Consider the following 20,873-nt stretch of genomic DNA (forward strand, 5'->3'; position numbering starts at 1 on the left):
TTTTCCCACAGTTCTAGGGACTGGAAGTCTGCAATCAGGGGCTGGTAGGGTTGGTTTCTTCTGATCTCTCTTCTGGCCTTTTAGACGAGTCTTCAAGGTGACATGGTGTTCGCTATGTATGCATGCCTATGTCCAAATCTCCTCTTCTTGTTAGGACACCATCAGGATTGGAATAAGCCCTGCCATAATGACCTAATTTTAAGTTGATTAATTCTTTAAAGGCACTGTCTCAATACAGTCACATTCTGAGGTACTAGGGGTTAAGATTTCAAACTATGAAATTTTGGAGGACATGGTTCAGCCCATAACGTTGGCCAAACTTAGTCTAGATCCAACAGCCCAACAGACTCAGGTGCTATAATAATGGATTAGCATTTTAAGGCACTAAGTTTTGAAGTTTGTAACAAAACATTAACCAATACAAATAATATAAAAAAGTATTTATGTAGTTATAGGTGATGAGATTTTGAGTGATTTAAAAATATTTTCTTTAAGAGCAACACTACATATTCTTTTAAACTAGTGTTTTTGACTATGAAGTAATAGTTCCATCATTTAAAAAACAGAAAATATAGTAATATATAAAATATAAAAACAAATATCTAGGGACTTCCATGGGACTTCCGTGGAGGTCCAGTGGTCAAGACTCTATGCTCGCCATGCAGGAGGCACAGGTTGGACCCTGGTTGGGGAACTAAGATCCTGCATGCTATGCAGATCGGCCAAATATATACACGTATCACTTAAAAGGTGTCCCTCCCCTCTGCCAACCTGAGAGGAAATTATTTTCCTATTTACAAACATACATTCATACATATTCTTCCACTAACAGTCATACATATTTTTACCAAAAAAAGGTATTCTATCATACATACTTTAAACTGCTTTTTTTAATAAAAATTTTTTCCAAGGATAGCATTGTTAACAAATATATAGCTCTATCATAATTTTAATGACTACATAGTATACCATTTTATCAATTTCCATAATTTATTTACTAACTTCTGTTGACTATTATATAATTTAATGACTACATAGTATACCATTTTATCAATTTCCATAATTTATTTACTAACTTCTTGTTGACTATTATATAAATTGTACTTGGAGAAGGAAACAACAACCCACTCCAGTGTTCTTGCCTGGAGAATCCCATGGACAGAGGAGCCTGGTGGGCTGCAGTCCATGGGGGCACAAGAGTCGGTCACAACTTAGCGACTAAACCACCACATAAATTGTACTCATTTTTCATGATTTTTATTTTTCCACTAAAAAGAAAAAAAATGTAACATTTCTTTCTAAAATCCTCTGGGATCTGGGATTGAAAACACAAGATACATGTAGAGCCTATTATTGCTAACTCTAGCTTATTGTAAGAGTTAGTTTCTGCCAGTTTTACATAGATTTCTGCCAGCTTTACCTTGGTGTAAAGGTAAGTGGATTGAAATGAGAATTATGATAACAGAAAAAGGGGATATACGGAGACACATAACTGGTTCACTTTGCTGTGCAGCAGAAAGTAACAATACTGTAAAGCAGCCATACCCTTGCTGCTGCTACTCAGTCACTCAGTCATGTTCAACTCTTTGCGATCCAATGGATGGTAGCCTGCCAGGCTTCTCTGTCCATGGGATTTCCCAGGCAAGAATACTAGAGTGGGTTGCCATTTCCTCCTCCAACTATACTCCAATAAAAATTGACTTTAAAAAAGAATGATGTTTTCTTTTAAGCAGAGCTGATGTTTTCCTTTTATGAAGCATGAATCCAATCAGAATCTCCTCAGTTATCTACAAAGTGTGTGATGCTGGCCTATGCATTCCAGAAATGAAGCAGACACAAATGTGGCTTCAAATATCTTCCCACCTAGCAGGGGGAACAGGCAGGGAAGTGTACAGTTGACCCTGAGGAATCGCCATCTTAAGTCCACAAGGTTGCATATGGAATGAGGAAGTAAGTTCAATGTAAATTTGGTAAAGAAGTATGTTTTCTAATGTTATAATTGATAAAATATACTTCTTCTTAAGAACACTGCTTTTCTTTCTTTAAAATTTTTTTTTTTTAGTTGTTTGGCCATGCCAGGTCCTAGTTGCAGGACTCAAGATCTTTGATCTTTATTGCGGCATTAGAACTCTTAGATGTGGCATGTGGGATCTAGTTCCCAGATCAGGGATCCAACCTGGGCCCCCTGCGTTGGGAGTGCAGTCTTAGCCACTGGACCACCAGGGAAGTCCCTGCTTTTCTTCTTGGTTGTTCTTTCTGAATAAGAGAAAAATAAGATTATAGTTTCCCTAACATCTGGATAAATTTAACAACCCTCTATCTCTCTAAGGAAGAACCTCCCAGGGGATTATTTTCTTCGAAGTTCTAGGGTGCTTACCTACTTTGTCCCTGGAGCTTTGGCCAGCCACCTGCTACCTGTGGTTCTGGTTTCTTTCCTGCCTCCTACCGCTCCATCTCAGTCAGCCTGGCCGCAGCAGGAGGTCAACACTGATCTGACAAGGACTCTTCCACTTCTGACCCCACAAAGGTGCCTGGTGGTGCTAAACTGTTGGTGCCATTTGTTCCGTGGTTTGGGGACCCCTCCTTAGTGGTGACTGGGCACCAGAGAATCTTTACTTCTGGAGAATGTGGTGGTGTTGTGCTTGCAGCGTTTCCCCTCCAGGAAGCAAGGTGCTCATTGTGTAAGTAATGTTCCACACAGAAGTGTTTTTCTCTGCAAAATCAGGAGCTTCCTTGGAGGGAACAATATTTTTATCTAAACACACTGTTTGAATTTAGGTTAGTGTGATACAGAAATTGTACAAAAGCCATGCCAGCCTACTTTCTTCACTTCTGTCAGTATATTTAGAAAGCACAGATTAGTGCAGCTATATTGAGCTTTATTTCATTTAATGCTTTTAGCAATGCTATATGTTTTTAATATCAGGATTCTAGGGAAAAAATATGCCATCTGATAATGTAAATAACAAATGTATTTACTGTAAACTTACTTGCTTTGGATACACTTGGTCAAAGGTCTGGGATTGCATAATGATGAGACTGGGGACCAACAGGTGTACATATATTCAATCAAGATGAAAAGGTCTGGGTCAAGGAGGAGATTAGATTTTATACTAAAGGATTTGTTAACAGAGGAAATATGAGAAGTGGAAGATAAGGCTAGAGTCATTATAACAACAACAATAATAATAGAAACATTAATGATAATTACAACAACTATAGTCTATTGAAATGTTCCTATTGGCAAGCATCAACCTAAACATGTCATATACGTACATTGTTTCTTCTCCACAGCATTATAGAGATAAATATTATTATTATCATTATTATTTCCATTTTTCAGATCAGGAGATTGAGGAACAAAGTGATTAAGTGACTTAATCATCACCTTAAAGGTAAGAAGCTACAGAACTGGGATTTTTTCCCATCTTGGGCTTTTAATTACAGCAGTATACAACTTATGATCATCTTTCACTGTTCTGTACTGGGCAAGTTGCTATTATCCATACTTTTATAATAACTATAAACACTGAAGCAGGGAGAAAATTGCTCAAGCTTCTTGAGAAACACTATTGCAGGGAGCTAAGACCCAGGCCTTGCAATGGGCTGCATTATACCTACTATAGTCATTGCCAAATATCCTTGTCTACATCTTTCTAAACACAAGATAAAATAGTACTTTTCAGGAATTGCTTTGGGACCTTTGCACAAAGTTTTCTACTGACAAATGCACTGTTCATGAGGAGGGCACCCTCTACAACGTAGGTCCTGGGTTGTCCTGGGTGGTCTGCTTGCAGTAGTTTCTATCTGGCTGTCTCTCAGAATCATTAATAATGACTTTACCATCCATCCTTTCCACACAAATAAACCCCACCCTTCCTCCTAGGCCCACTCCTCAAGCTCTGTTTCCTCCTTAGCTCATCTCCATCCAGTTCATTCCAAGGAAGTCCCCGGTCCTGGCTGTGGCCTCATCCACCCGGGCTCCAGCCTCCTGGAGAACAGTGTCACTTTCAGTCCACAGATGACCCAGGCGGTGACCCTGGCAGCCAGGCTGCTAAGGGGAAGAGGAAAAAAGATGCGCTGCCCCCTCTCACGCACTCTTTCAGGTCAGCAGAAGCTGCCCTCTCGGGAGCACAGCAAGATACCCGACCAGTCGTGAGAGAAGTGACATTTCTCGATAGATTTAACAAAACTTCAGAGTGATGAATAGCTTCGACATATCTTACTGATGTCATGTCCAACAGTTATCTATATCCACATTGACTCTTACAAGCTGTGAATTTAACAGCATTTGGGGTAGGTGTTGCATGGCCCAGTAATTAAATTCATCTCAGGCCTCCTCGTTAAGGCCATAGAGGTCTATTACACCTTGTGTTTTCATCGGCTGCAGAGAAGTCTTTGAAATTTTATTATAATTTGTCCTGTGAATCTGGGCAGCAATCAATACTAAGCAAAAAAAGGAACAAACTGCTGATACACACAGACAACATGGATAAACCTCAACACCTTTATCCTAATTGAAAGAAGGTATATAAAACAACTACATATTCTATGCTTCTACTTACATGAAATTCTAGAAATGGCAAAACTATAGCAATAAAAAGACCAGAGGTTGTCTTTGGCCAGAGTTTGGAGGAGGGGGCTGACTTCAAAGGAAGGACACAAGGAAAATTTCTAGGATGGCAGATATGTTTTTATATTAATATCTTATGGTGGTGACTATAAAACTGTACAATTTCAACATTCATCAACTATACATATAAAATGGGTGAATTTTAATATGTGTAAATTATACCTCAATACAAGTGGAGGAAAAGTAGCTTTAAAGACAATGTGAGAGGAATAAGCATTATGAAAATCGAGAGGAAGGGATCTGTTCAGATGTCTTTAAAGGAAGATTGGTTTGAACACCCAGACGTGTCATAGAGGCTTCTCCTAGTTTAGTTCCGTGGGTCTCCCACTGCAGGGTTTGTACAATTCACTGTACTCGGTTGTATATACAAAACCATGTTTCTGTGGATCACTTTTTGGATAATTTGAGGTATTTTCAAGAGTCCTGTTCACTTCAGGTCCCAGTGGGCTAGAAGACGCAGTTCCACAGTCATAGTGCAGGGATGGGGTAGCTGGGATGGATTTTAAGATCAGGATCTAAGGCTGGACAGACAGCCTTCGAAAGGGAAAGCCGCCCTCTCCACCCATTCCCAAGGCTCGCTCCCAAAGCGAGCTGTATTGCGTTTGTCATAACTGGCTACCACATCACTTCTGGTGTTCACACTGTTGCTTCAGACACACAACTCCAGCTGTTTTTAGCTTCCTAGAGGGAGGTGTTTGCAGAGCTGGCCTCATAATTACTTATGTTGGCATCAGCTTCTCCTGGCATCACCTTGATCAGGGCTGTCACGTTCCCCCAACACATAAGGTGGAGGTGAACAGCTGGCAGCTATGCAATCACTGAGGCCTCACTTTTATCTTGGCAGGATTCTTTGTTAACTTCTCTGAGTGTTGACTTGGTTTCTTGACACTGGAATGTTAACCAGTCATCCCTTCCCTAAGTGTCAGGCAACCCACATTAACGCTCTCTTCTGACTCCAGGCCTTTGCACGTACTGTCCCTCTGCCAGGCCAACTCCTCAGCGTCCTTCAAGACTCCACTCATATCCCCTGCTCTACAAGGCAACTCTCCCTGCTGCTTGCCACCCTCCTTCTCTGCAATTGGGCTGAAGAGCCCCTCCTAGGTGTTTCCCAGTGCCTGGGTTTCCACCTGCCCAGTGAGGATACTCATCTGCATCCTTATTGGTCTCCCCGCTTGGCTCTGTGTACCCTAAACCCAGAGATGCAGAGATGATGGCTACTTTTCTTCTAAGCCTTATTATGACTTGTAAGAGTATGTAAAATTTGTGTTAAATAGTAGAGGAACTGAATATCATCCCTCTAGGGCTTCAAATGAGATAGTGGATGTGTAAAGCATAAAACCGAACACCTGACACACAGTAGACACAGTGGACAGTATTAGTCTTTCATTTCACTCTCATAACTCCTCCAAATCCCCCTTTTGTCTGACTCTGTCCCTCAGTGGGAGAAGTGATTCAGTGGAATCCACTCAGAGTGATCCCTCACTGCAAGGAATGATGGGATTCGGTTGGGAAATGTATATTTCTGGAATAGTTTCAAACTGAACTAGTTTTAAGAGGATATAGGTTCATTAATGAGGACATTTTATAGAGTGACAAATGATGACCTCACTTCCTGGGAATATATATAGGAAATTAGCTTGTACATTAATTAGGTGATAATTGCATTTTGGTGTGATCTGAAATAATTACAAATCATAACAATAATAGTAGATGCTTAAACTTACTGTGAATATTATTGAGCCTATTCAGAACATGGCAAAGAAATATTTTAAAGTACAAATTCAGTTCTAGAAGTTAAACTTTTTTACCATTAAAATTAGTTAAATATGAATGGGTGGCACAGATTTGATCAGGTGATAAGGACTGTTTTGGCCACTAGAGGGAGCCCCATACTTTAAAAAATGTTTGGAGCCACCAGCTGCCAATGTGGGTTTTAAAATTAGTAATGATGCTGCCCTGTTTTTTTGTTTTTGTTTTTGCAGCTTCTTTCATTACTAACGTTCCAAAGGGATGGATAAGTGACAAAAATTGTAAATCAATATGAATATATTAGAAATGTTTTCTAGCAATGTTCAAAAGGGTAATCTCTGATGGCACATAAAGTTACAGATATAAATTACTTTCTCTTTTTCCAGAACATAAACTGTTTTTTTAAAGGTACCTTCTTTTAAATACAACATTTATTCAAAAGTGAAAGTTTTAGAATTGTTTGTTTTCATTTTTTTCATGGATGGGAGAATTGGTATCATAATTTTACTATTTCACATACAATACGTGTGTGAAATATATAGTGTTTCAGGGTCATATGAACCTCTGGAATGTCTCCTAAAACTAGTTTTACCCTCTTTTACTGCCACACCAAGTACAAGAGCTCGTTATCCCCAGATGGTCATAATACTTTTTTATTGGCCTCCTCACCGTCACAGACCACTCCTGCCTAGTGTCTCCCAAATGCAATTGACTGTATGTATACACTGCTTTCAGACTAGTTTTCCTGAAATAAGTTTTTTATCACACACCTTTCTGCTCAGAAACCCATAGTAATTCCCTATTTCTACAAAAAAAGCTACAAATTCCTTCTTGGCCTTCAAGATCCAATTCATTATCACCTCCTCTTCAGGCCTACCAGTTTCAGGCTGGATTAATCCTCTTTTTTTCCCAAGTTCTCATGGTACTTTTTCTCTGTGAAAGTAGAAGTGTTAGTCGATTAATCGTGTCCAACTTTTTGCAACCCTGTGGATTGTAGGCTGCCAAGCTACTCTTGTCTATAGAATTCTCCAGGCAAGAATACTGGAGTGGGTATCCATTCTCTTCTCTAGGGGATCTTCCCAACCCTTGGATCAAGCCCAAGTCTCCTGCATTGTAAGCGGATTCTTTACCGTCTGAGCCACCAGGGAAGTTCTGACCTTTATTTTATGATTCCTTGTGAGATGGGAATACCAGACCACCTGACCTGTCTCTTGAGAAACCTGTATGCAGGTCAGGAAGCAACAGTTAGAACTGGACATGGAACAACAGACTGATAAGAAAAGGAGTACGTCAAGGCTGTATATTGTCACCCTGCTTATTTAACTTATATGCAGAGTACATCATGAGAAATGCTGGGCTGGAAGAAGCACAAGCTGGAATCAACATTGCCGGGAGAAATATCAATAACCCCAGATATGCAGATAACACCACCCTTATGGCAGAAAGTGATGAGGAACTAAAAAGCCTCTTAATGAAAGTAAAAGAGGAGAGTGAAAAAGTTGGCTTAAAGCTCAGCGTTCAGAAAACTAAGATCATGGCATCCGGTCCCATCACTTCATGGCAAATAGATGGGGAAACAGTGGAAACAGTGGCAGACTTTATTTTTGGGGGCTCCAAAATCACTGCAGATGGTGATTGCAGCCATGAAATTAAAAGACGCTTACTCCTTGGAAGGAAAGTTATGACCAACCCAGACAGCATATTAAAAAGCAGAGACATTACTTTGCCAATGAAGGTCTGTCTAGTCAAGGCTATGGTTTTTCCAGTGGTCATGTATGGATGTGAGAGCTGGACTATAAAGAAAGCTGAGCACTGAAGAATTGATGCTTGGGAACTGTGGTGTTGGAGAAGACTCTTGAGAGTCCCTTGGACTGCATGGAGATCCAACCAGTCCATCCTAAAGGAGATCAGTCCTGGGTGTTCATTGGAAGGACTGATGTTGAAGCTCGAACTCCAATACTTTGGCCACCTCATGCAAAGAGTTGACTCATTGGAAAAGACCCTGATGCTGGGAAGGATTGGGGTCAGGAGGAGAAGGGGACAACAGAGGATGAGATGGCTGGATGGCATCACCGACTCGATGGACATGAGTGTGGGCAAACTCCAGGAGTTGGTGATGGACAGGGAGGCCTGGTGTGCTGCGATTCATGGGGTCACAAAGAGTTGGACACGACTGAGTGACTGAACTAAACTGTGAGCATATCTAGTGTAAATTCCAAGAAGCAACTTCTCTAAAGGCATAAGTGCTTGCTCTGATCAAACAGCAAGCTTTGCCTTAGCAAATATTTGAAGCCAAAGTTCTGCCTAAGAGGACCAGACTGGGGAGACATTCAGAGGCGGCATGGATAGAACCTGGTGTTCTATTGCTATCAAGCCATCACACAATTATTGGTTTAAAGTAACTATTTGTTATTATCTCTCAAGATTCTGGGGATTGTCTAGACCCAGATGGATCATTCTTGCTTGATGTCTCAAGTGTGTTTGCAGTCAGATAGTGGCTGGGCTGGAGTCATTTGTATGCTCAACCAGGCTGAACATCCAAGATGGCTTCCTCACTTAAGTGTCTGCCATCCAGGCTGAGAGGGCTGAAATCTCTAGGGGCTCACCAAGCATTTTGTTCTCTTCATGCAGTTCCTCCATGTGAACCACATAGGATTCCTCACAGCATGGTGGTCTCAGATTAGACTTCTTACATGGTGGCTGACTTTCCCCTGAATGGGCATTTCAAAAGACCCTAGTATAAGCAGCAAGACTTCTTGGACGTCACATGGGATCACTTCCTCCACAGTGCTGGTCCAGACTCACTGTGGGAGGGGACTGCACAGGAGCGCTGTACTGGGAGGAGTGGTTGTTAAGGGGCCATCTTTGGAGACCAGCTGCCTCACCCGCCAACATTTTCAATGTGGAAATCACCTGAAGATAGACCAGTCAGAAGAACTGGAGAAGATCAGGGTGATGAAAACTTAATTGCAAGACAAAAGGGAGGGTCAGTCAATATTGTTTAGTACGTCCATAAATCCTTTTACGTTCTTCCCATCAAGAGGTGGGGGTTATGTTTCCTCCCTCCAAAACTGGACTGCCTTTTCTGACTGTGATGCTATGTAACTTCCAAGGCAAGTTCAAAAAAGGCAGTCACGATATTTCTAACTTGCTTGTTGGAATACATGCTCTTGCTACCTTCAACTTCTATATAAGCAACCAACCTTCCTGAGGCTGCCATGTTGTGAGGAAGCCCAATCTAGTTCACATGGGATATTGTACATACTGTCATTCATTTACTGTCATTATTTAGATGTCATACAAAGTGCAGGCTGGGAATTCCCGATATCCTCTCTCTGGAGGGATGTTTAAATTCTCAGATGCTTAAGAGAGGGTCACAGGAGTTGGATGGAGAAATGGTTTTGTAACCCTAAAGAGCTTCTTAAGACAAAATTGAAGGCTGAATTAAGACTTGGTATGGGCAAGTATAAAGTTACAGCAGGTAGGATACAGAATATCCATCAAATAACTTTGGACCGGCTGCTTTTTCCCTCCTATTTTAGGCTAAGTGTTTCATGTACTGTTCTTTCCTTTAGTTCAGCCTTTAAAACTCTTTTTTCTTTTCTTTCTTTTTTTTTTTTTTGCTTTTGAACTTTTTTATTGAGATATAGCTGATTAACTGGAGAAGGCAATGGCAACCCACTCCAGTACTCTTGCCTGGAGAATCCCATGGATGGAGGAGGCTGGTGGGCTGCAGTCCATGGGGTCTCGAAGAGTCGGACACGACTGAGTGACTTCACTTTCACTTTTCCCTTTCATGCATTGGAGAAGGAAATGGCAACCCACTCCAGTGTTCTTGCCTGGAGAATCCCAGGGATGGCAGAGCCTGGTGGGCTGCCGTCTATGGGGTAGCACAGAGTCGGACACGACTGAAGCGACTTAGCAGTAGCAGCAGCAGCAGCTGATTAACAATGTTGTGATAGTTTCAGTTGAACAGCGAAGGGACTCAGCCATACATATATATGTATCCATTCTGCCCCCCAAACCCCAGTCCTATCCAGGCTGCTACATAACACTGAGCAGAGTTCCCTGTGCTATACAAAATATCCTTGTTGGTTATCCATTTTAAATATAGCAGTGTGTACATGATCATCCCAAATGCCCTCATTATCCCTTCCCTCTGGCAACCGTAAGTTCATTTTCTAAGTCTGTGAGTCTCTTTCCATTTTGTAAGTTTATTTGTATCATTTCGTTTTATATTCTACATATAAGTGATGGCATGGGTTATTTATTCTTCTCTCTCTGACTTACTTCTCTCAGTATGACATTCTGTAGGTCCATCTATGTTACTTCTAATGGCATTAGTTCATTCTTTTTAATGGCTGAGTAATATTGCTTTGTATATATGAACTACATCTTCTTTATCCATTCCTCTGTCGATGGACATTAAGTTGCTTCCATGTCTTGGCTATTGTAAACAGTGCTGCCCGAACACTGGGGTGCATCTATCTTTTCGGATATTCTCCAGATATATATCCAGGAGTGGGATTGCAGACTCATATGGTAGCTCTACTTTTAGCTTTTTAAGGGACCTCCATACTGTTCTCCATAGTGGCTGTAAGAATTTACATTCGCACCGATAGTGCAGGAAGGTTCCCTTCTCTCCACACCTTCTCCAGCATTTATTGTTTGTGGATTTTTTTGATGATAGCTATTCTGGCTGGTGTGAGGTGATATCTCTTTGTAGTTTTGATTTGCATTTCTTGATTAATTAGTGAAGTTGAACATCTTTTTATGTGCCCATTGGCCATCTGTGTGTCTTCTGTGGAGAAATGTCTATTTAGGTCTGCTGCCCATTTTTTGAGTGGGTTATTTGTTTTGATGCTGTTAAGCATCATGAGCTGTTTGTATATTTTGGAAGCTAATCCCTTATCGGTCACATCATTTGCAAATATTTCCTCCCAATCTGTGGGTTGTGCTTTCGTTCTGTTTATTGTTTCCGTTGCTGAGCAAAAACTTTTGAGTTTGAGTAGGTCCTATTTGTTTATTTTTGTTTTTATTTCCAATTTCCTGGGAGATGGATCAAAAAAGATGTTGCCATGATTTATGTCAGGGTGTTATGCCTATGTTTTCTTCTAGGAGATTTATAGTGTCCAGTCTCACATTTAGGTCTTTAATCCATTTTGTGAAACTCTTTATTTCTTTAAAGATCATTTCACTTAAAAGTTAAAGACTTGCCACAGGCCCGGTAACTGTGAAAAGCCTGGGAGGAAACGGTGTGGGCATGTTTGGGGAAGTTACGATTGGAGGGACACTAGCGCCAGGTCCCACACCGACTCCTTTAGTCCTGCTCTGCTACTTGTGTCTCTGCAGCACAGGCGAACATTCCCAGAAAAGTAGTAACAAACAACCATCCAGTTATCTTTGAGAAGGAAAGAGGATGACATCATTAGAGAAGGAAGATGGGGAGACTTCTGGTAAAGAAGATGAGATAGTTAGAAAAAAAAAAAAAAAGTCTTGAACCACTGGTCACTCTTTCAGGCATCCCAGTGGAAACTTGGTGCTTCAGCTAAACAAAGGCACTGGCAGGAAGGCAGCTGAAGGTCAGAGGAGGGGGTGGCAGACCCACTCAACTAGCAGGGACAATTGGAAGTGAGGCCTGGGCTGGGAATCCCCCGGTCTCTTCTTCAACATCCTTTGGGTCCCTCTTTCAGAAACAAGGCTCCTGGGGACACCCTCTGGCCTGGGGGACGTGGGAGATTCTGAAGCTGCCCAGAGAGCAGTAAATGCAGGTTTTTGCACTTGTAACTGGAAAGAAGTGGGCAGCACTAGAAGCAATAGGGTTGAGGGTACTGAGGGACCTTCTTGCCAAACCCATTCCCAGACTTCCTAACTCTCTAGGAACAGAAGAGAGAATGCCTTGGCCAGTTGCCTGTCATTCAGTCAGTGGAGTCGGGGCCCCTGCAAATGTTCACTCTGAGAAAACAAATGCAGAAGAGAAAAGGATGAAAAGCCAGCTAGGCAACTCCAAAGGAATCAGCGGCTAAGCTCGTGGGCAACCGGCTTCAGTGCAGGAAATAGGAAGATCCGAGCGAGGGCATTTGTTTTGGAGGAGGGGAGGGGCAATAGTGTAAACCTGCTCAATTAAGTCAGAGCTCCAGATTTAGGGGTGGGGAGGGCGGAGGAGTGGCCTGCCTGCCTGCAATGCAGAGCAACCAGCCTGCTTTTGGAGCAGTCGCCAAGTCCCTTAGGGTTATTAGGAAACTAACACAATATCAACACCAAGAGTTACTCTCCAGGGAAGTTGCCCCAGGGAGGAGGGTGGGGGCACTGGAAGATAATGAGAGTTCCTAGGAGAGCTTTTGTGATCCGCTCAGAATATGTGTGCAAATTCCTAGATGCATTCAATGAGTTACCTTGTCATGAAAATGCCTTTCCCTCAATAGATTGTACTGACGTTTTGGAGTCACTTCAGTACGCTGCTTTTCCTTTACGGCCTTTGATCGTCAACTCCCTGCGTGATGTTACTTTGGGGTGAACAATAGGTAATAAGAACCTTTCTCATGGACTGATTTGCTCAACATTTGTTTCTAGAGACAGCTTAAGGAGCTTTGGGGTGTGAAAGAATATCAGCATGGCCTATCACACAGTATTCTGTACCCCAAAAGGCCTATCACACAGTATTCTGTACCCCAAAAATGAATGAGTTTAGGTATTACAAAGAAAAGAGGGCATAGATCAAGAATCCAGAAAGGTCAGTAGCTCACAGTCTTTCAACAAATAGAGATTCCTTCACTCCTGGGTGGTATTTCCCACTCTTTTACAAAAGGTAGTACCTTTCTTTTGGCTTAACTCATTCTGCTCATATTTTCCAGGACTCCAAATAGGCAGAATTCATTAACTTAAAAGTGGGGATGGGGAGATCAAATGCTCAGGTTTTTTAAAAAAAATCTCTCCTAAGGACTTTTTAAGTGGATCCAGCGGCTCTCACCTGATAACTGCTATCTTTACTGACACTTTCTACTCTGGGCTATGACAAGTCACATCAGCCTTGTGAGCTCACAAGTCACGTAGAGGGAAAGGTAGGGACATCTTGGTGCAACAATGGACCCAGAATGGGAAAGCAAAGGGAATGGGCAGCCGGCCACATTAATCAGATGATTTTGTATCCCGGGGAAATTTACAGGCTGCTTCTGGGTCTAAGACACAACAAGACATTTCTCTGCAGGCTCCTTGCACATGCCACAGGGAGGGCCCTGACCTGGGCCAACTGGTCTTAACGTTCTCCTTTACATTTTATTTTTCCCCGCTTGATACTCTCACTTGAACTTTTTCTCTGGAAACAATCACCTGGGGAAGATTCGTCCTAGATGTCAGTGAGGAGTCACTGGACACAACTGGATTCTCACATGGGTAGAAATGTGTATGTTATTTTATTTTACAGCACCATGCAGCTTGAAGGATCTTAATTCCCCCACCAGGGACTGAACCTGCATTCTCTGCAGTGCAAATGCAGAGCCCTAACGCCTGAACCACCAGGGAAGTCCCAGGAATGTGTCTTAAATGGAATGCCCTGATATGATTCATGGGGAATCCAGTGAACTATTTGTGGTACAGGCCTTTGTTGCATAGACGTTGGTCCAGGCAGTGCTTTTTCGAAGTGGTAGAAGTTACAACTGAAATTTAAGACAATTTAAGATCTATTTATAAGATGGAAATATATATATATATATATATATATATATATATACACACACATATATATTCATATCTAAGACAGCTGCATAAGGAAGATGCAGTTTTACTGTGTCAAATGCAACTGCCTTTCCCTCCCCAACGTAATAATAAAACATTCTTCTTTCTCCCCTGCAACTCTTCTATTTTTGATTGTGTGCTTAAAGCAGATAGTTTAAAGAAGTTGTAATTATTGCCCTGTGATTGGCTTACAAGAAGCTGGGAAATGAAGAGTTCACTGTTGTGATTATTTAAGTATAACGGCTACAACAATAAAAATGCCTATATTTGACTGCATTGGAATCTCATAAAATGTCCTTTTAAGTTACCCAAATTCAACCATTAGTAATAAGGGCTGATAACTGCCTTCTGGTTGTCTCAGTAGCAGATTATTTGGACTGAGCTTCCAACAGGAGACTGACTCTTCATCTGAGCTCAACCAACAGTGTTGTGTTCTAATGTTGTACGAAAAGGTCACTTCATGTTACATACTTAGAGCTTGTATGATGGAAGAAGATTTTGAGATCGTTTTGACTCCTTACTGTTTCTGTCATACAGATGTATGATGTATTTCCACCTGGATACGTGATGGTGTTCCAGTGAGAACTAATGGAGACAGGCAACCACGAGACATTCCTCTCCATGTGGTCTCACTCTTGATGCTTTGACCTGGAAATTAGAATTAGGGGTTAATAGCAGGGAAATGGAAGTTAGTTACCCTGACATCGTCATATTATTGGAGGAAAATCTAAGCATAGAGCTTTATTATTAAAATCAAGCAATTTTATTAGAAACAAAAATATTTTCCTGCTTTTTTATTTCATGTAGAACATTTGTCTGAAAACTGAGATCTTCTGCAGCCATCTTGCTGGGATTCAGATGTGAGGAGGGGTTTTTGCTCTCAGTTGAAACCCTCCACAGCCCAACACTACTTTTGTGCTCAGAAACAAATAAGTGACTGAGCTTGGTTTGGCTTTAAAGCATAGTTACGATGGAGTGTTTGGTGGGGGTGTTTGAGCAGGGACTGGGGCTAAGCTTGGCTCATGAGGCCTGATGTTTTTCCTGACTGAGGTGCTATGATTGAATTTATACGTTTTTATAACTGCAGGCTTATTTCCTGGTTTTTCAGATTTAAAGAAACTATTTGAAATAATAAACTTCCTTTTTCTCTTGTGATTGAATCTATGGTGGTAATAAAAAAAAATAAAGAACAGCTGTGCAGAGGGGTAACCATGACTCCAAAACTTCTAGCCAACTTTGGTTAACAACAAAGGCCTGAAATGCAAAAAGTGAAGATCTTTTGGGGAGCCAGCATTCTGGTCAGCTTTATCCTAACCCTTGCGGTATTCTTAATGTTGGATGCTTGGGAGAAAGCAGTGAATCACAGGGTTTTAATCCTGGAGACTTGGGAGCTGGGAGAAGCATTATGGTAGAATTTCCTTTTTGCTACCTGGTCTCATTTATTGGTAAATCTGAACCCCACCATCAATCCCTCTTTCCATCTCTCCAGGTATATATACCTACTCAACTCCGTAATGAAAATAAACTCTTCAACAGCAGACCTCATCCTAGACAAAAGCAGAAGGGAGCTGAACACTGACTTAAGGAAAGTGTATAGATTCCTTATCCTCTTCAGGGAGAGAGAAAGTACAGAAAAATAAACATTTTTATTATTTAATATAAATACAAAATTTGACCTATGTTTAATGCTTTGCATTATTATTATACTGGAACTTAAGTTTCAAGAACAAGCTTCTGGAATGGCATTCTGGTCTGCATGTTTGATTCTGTCAAAGGTGTTTGGGAATTGAAATTCTGTCTTATTTCCCCACTAAACTCACAGTGGTTATACATGATTTTCTGAATCTGAGCAGAGCCCATTTCTGATGTCTGCAAATGGTTCATATTGACACAAGGGCTGAGGAGATTGCTGAAGTGGTTGTACCTTGGGAAAACTTTATAAGAAAGATGGTGTATGAGAAATGTTTGATGAAGGAAAAGGACAGACAGATGGAGAGGAGAGGCCAGGGGCAGTTTGGAAGGGAGCAGAGAGCTTGGTATTGTAGGAGTGGGTGTCGAGTGACGGGGCGGGATGAGTGGGACCGACTGGCTACAACTGAGACCTCTGTCGAGTTAAGCAAACGGTTGCAATGAAAGTGGTGTTTGGTATGAGCCTTAAACTAATGGTTATGAGCTCTAATTTAAAGAAGTAGAAGGTTAGCAACTTGGATCCATGAAATGATTGAATGTTAGCTGTTGGTAAATTTCTCAGTGAGGTGCTATATTTAAAATGGATAACCAGGTACCTACTGTATAGCACATGGAACTCTGCTTGATGTTATGTGGCAGCCTGGATGGGAGGGGAGTTTGGAGGAGAATAGATACATGTATATGTATGTTTTAGTCCCTTCACTGTCCATCTAAAACTATCACAACATTTTCTGTTAATTGGCTATATCTCAATACAAAATTAAAAATTAAAAAATAAATTCTGAGTGAGGGATAATGTCATGAAAAAGAGACATGAGAAAGATTATTCTTAATCCCTATGGGAGAATCTGGGGGAATGAAATATAGAAAAGGTTGAATAATCTACAGTGGGGCCTAAAGGGCCATGACTTGAGTCAGGTGTGTAGCAAGAGAACAGATCAAAGTATTGTATGTAAAGGAAAGAATAACTGTGAGAGAGTGACTCCAGGATTAGAGATGAGGGTAAGCAACATTGTGGTTGAAGGGAAACCCAAGGTAAAACACCAATGACAATGGAGGAAGTGGAAAGAAAGAGGAATTGCTGCAGTAAAAAGAATAATCACTGGGTGTAGAGTATGGCATGTAACAACTTCTTGAGAGGTAAAGTTGGCAGACACTTGTGATACATAAAACATTTTATTGATGTCTAAATGGCCATGTTTAAATTTTATGTTGTTATTATTTTTGTTCAGTCGCCCAGTCGTGTCCGAATCTTTGAGACCCCATTGACTGCAGCATGCCAGGCCTCCCTGACCCTACCCATCTCCCCAACTTTGCCCACATTCATGTTCATTGTATTGGTGATGCCATCCAGTCATCTCATCCTCAGCCTTCTTCTTCTTCTGCCCTCAATCTTTCCCAGCATCAGGGACTTCTCCAGTGAGTCGGCTATTCGCATCAGGTGACTGGAGTTTCAGTTTCAGCATCAGTTCTTAAGACTGACTGGTTTGATTTCCTTTCTATTCAAGGGACTTTCAGGAGTCTTCTCCAGCACCATAGCTTGAAGGCATCAATTCTTTGGTGTTCTGCCTTCTTTATAGTCCAGCTCTCACAACCGTATTTGACTATTGGGAAGACCATAGCCTTGACTATACAGACCTTTGTCAGCAAAGTACTGTCTCTGCTTTTCAACACACACTCTCTAGGTTTGTCATCACTTTCCTGCCAAGAAGCAATCATCTGATTTTGTGGCTGCAGTCACTATCCACAGTAATTTTGGAGCCCAAGAAGAGGAAATCTGTCACTACTTCCACCTTATCTCTATTTGCCATGCAGTAATGGGACTGGATGTCATGATCTTAGTTTTTTTAATATTTAGTTTTAAGCTGGCTCTTTCACTCTCCTCCTTCACCCTCATCAAGAGACTAGTTCCTCTTCGCTTTATGCCATTAGAGTGGTATCATCTGCATATATGAGATTATTGATGTTTCTCCTGCCTATCTTGATTCCAGCTTGTAACTTGTCCAGCTGGGCATTTCTCATGAAGTGCTTAGCATATAGGTTAAACAAACAGGGTGACAGCAGACAGCCCTGTTGTACTCCTTTCTCAGTCCTGAACCAATCATTGTTCCATGCAGGGTTTTAACTGTTGTTTCTTGACCCACATACAGATTTCTCAGGAGACAGGTAAGATGGTCTGGTATTCCCATTTCCTTAAGAGCTTTCCAAAGTTTGTCATGATCCACACAGTCAAAGGCCTTCGCTTAGTCGATGAAACAGAGGTAGGTGTTTTTTTGGAATTCCTTTGCTTTCTCTATGATCCAGCAAATGTTGGCAGTTTGATCTCTGGTTCCTTTGCCTTTTCTAAAGCCAGTTGATGTCTGGGAGTTCTTGCTTTACATACTGTTGAAGCCTAGCATACAAGATTTTAAGCATGACCTTACTAGCATGGGAGATGAGTGCAATTGTCTGATGGTTAGCACATTCTTTGATACTACCTTTCTTGGGAACTGGACTGAGGATTGACCTTTACTAGTCCTGTGGCCACTGCTGGGTCTTCCAGATTTGTGGATATATTGAGTGCAACACTTCGATATCATCATCCTTCAGGGTTTTGAATAGCTCTACTGGAATTCCATCACATCCATTAGCTTTATTAACAACAGTGCTTCTTAAGGCCCACTTGACTTCACACTCCAGAATATCTAGCTCTGGGTGACTGACCACACCATCATAGTTATTCGATTCATTAAGATTACATAGATAATGTAAAAGACTTCTCAGAAAGATGTTTATTTTGATCTTTACCTTACTGACAGCAGTTTGGCTCACAAACGTGTCTTTTAGCAGCTGGTGATTTCTTTCAAATAATCACTTCCTTGGCTCTGGGAAGGAACACTTTAAGAAGTGCAAGAGTTGGGATGTGAGGGCACAAGAAGCAGAGTAGATGAACAGTGACACGGGAAGATTAAAACAAAAACAGAGTGAATGTATGTACCATGTCAGGAGGTCTTGGTTGTGCTTAATGGGTTCTGGAAAATCACTGATGGTTTTTTAAGCCAGAGGGTGACATGGTCAAGTGCATGTTAGAGAAACCCAACCAGCAGCAGTTAGGACTAGAGATTAAAGAAGAAGAGATCCTACAAGTGAGACAACTGCCTGCAAGGGAATTATTTAAAGAATGAATAGAGATCCCATTTGCTAGAAAATATTAGTTATGAAGACGCTGATATTGGGACAACTAAATGACTTGGGCTAAATTTCCATTATTTTTAGACTTAACAGTATTATGGTATCCGAGCTAGACTGTGGAGGGTCATAGGATAGCTAGAGGTTGACAAGGAGAAGAGGAGACTTCCCTGGTGCTCCAGTGGTTAAGAATATGCCTTGCAATGCAGGGGTTGTGGGTTTGATCCCTGGTTGGGAAACTAAGCTGCCACATGCCACGGAGCAACTACTAAAGCCCCGTGAGCCACAACTAGAGAGTCTGTGCAACACAAAGAAAGAAATCACATGACACAATGAATATCCCAAATGCAGCAACTAAGACCTAAGGCAGCCAAATAAATAAATATTATAAAAAAAAAGTAGAAGGGATATAGAATATTCTTAGGATATGTATGTATATAGAAAGAGAATCGGTTTACTCAATTGTGGGGGTAACTAAACAAACCCAGGGTCCACAGGATAAGCAGTTAGGAAAAGAAAGTAACTAGCCAGCTAAAGTTCATGGATTTCCAATTCATTATTCTGAGAGAAAATTACATCAAACTATTGCCTCCACTTTTGATAGGAAGAAACTGGTGACAATTTCTTGTTATTTTCAACTTTTTTTTTATTGTCAACTGTTTTTAAATAAGAAAATGAATGTAAGGTCTTCCCTGGTGGCTCAGTGGTGAGAAGTCTGCCTGCCAGTGCAGGAGGCACGGGTTCTATCCCTGGTCCAGAAGGATCCCACATGCCACAGAGCAGCTAAGCCCATGCATTACAATGATTGAGTCTGTGCTCTGCAACAAGAGGAGCCACCGCAATGAGTAGCCTGCACTCTGCAACTAGAGGGTAACCCCCATTCTCCACAACTAGGGAAAGTTCTCATCAGCAACGAAGACCTGGCACAGCCAAAAATAAGTAAATAAATTCTTTTAAAAAAGAAAATGAATGTGAAATACCAAGTCAGGCAACACATTAAAGATTTCAAAGACTAGGACAATGTAAATGAGGAGCTAGATCATATGAAATTGCTGGAAGAAAAAAGAGGAGAGAACAAAGAGAAAGGAGGAAAAAGGAGAGGAAGGCATCTAGGCTGCCGTTTGCTGGAGTAGACATCCAGTTAGACCTAGCAGTACTGCCACCCTCCAGTGGTTTGGACTTTTTATTAAAGAGTTTCAACTATGACATGCAATCCTTAACTTACATTGCTAAAGTAATTTATTCATTCAATAGGTATCTATTGAACCTCTACTATATGCCAGACGTATGGCATCTATAAGAACTAGGGAAACAGCAGTGAGCCAAGGAATACTTGTCGTGGCTGTTTCTTTTACCACGTCTTTTCTCAAGCCTGTGCCTAATGAAGTAGGAATACATATATGGAATGTAAGATATATTTTCATCCTAAGATGAAATCAGAAGATTAAAGAAATTTTAATCTGATGCTTAAATATTTATCTGATGCTTCTATGTTTTTATTTTCATAGAAGTTATGATAATTACCCCTGTTTAGACACTTCTAGTCAGACATTACATGGTTTGTGCAAAATGATGTTTGTCCAATTTTTTAAAAACTTAATATAGATAACAAACAAAAAAATTCAGTAAAACTGTGATTTCCCCAATGTTAAAATTTGATTATCAATAATTTCCCTTTGGTCTTCAGGAATTAAATTTGTTTAAAGGTTTATAATTATCTTATAAGAGGCCTTGTCTTTTATATATATAGACTTAAGTATTTACATATGAAATAATGTGATACTTGGAATTTTCTTCAAAATAATCTGGAGAAGAGAAAGTACATGAACATATAGATGAAATAGGATTATGGAGTCAACAATTATGTTGAAATAGGAATAGGAGTTGATAATTATGAAAG

The 20,873-nt window shown here is 40.9% G+C and overlaps 1 long non-coding RNA gene across 3 annotated transcripts in view; it reads left to right on the plus strand.

Annotated features, from left to right (window-relative positions):
* The window catches only part of LOC145521250 (uncharacterized), a 42,227-nt gene that overhangs the window by 11,500 nt on the left and 9,854 nt on the right, over positions 1 to 20,873 (plus strand). Inside the window, exons 4-5 of one of the 3 annotated variants that reach the window (XR_014065264.1) lie at positions 2,528 to 2,681; positions 3,344 to 3,395. This is a non-coding gene — a long non-coding RNA (uncharacterized LOC145521250). Of the gene's footprint in view, positions 1 to 1,733; positions 1,951 to 2,527; positions 2,682 to 3,343; positions 3,396 to 20,873 lie in introns of all 3 variants that reach the window. The other 2 variants (XR_014065265.1, XR_014065263.1) reach the window with 2 other exon arrangements.

This window comes from Giraffa tippelskirchi, chromosome 9, assembly GCF_054371585.1.
Source record: "Giraffa tippelskirchi isolate mGirTip1 chromosome 9, T2T-mGirTip1v1.2.pri, whole genome shotgun sequence".
NCBI classification, from domain to species: domain Eukaryota; kingdom Metazoa; phylum Chordata; class Mammalia; order Artiodactyla; family Giraffidae; genus Giraffa; species Giraffa tippelskirchi.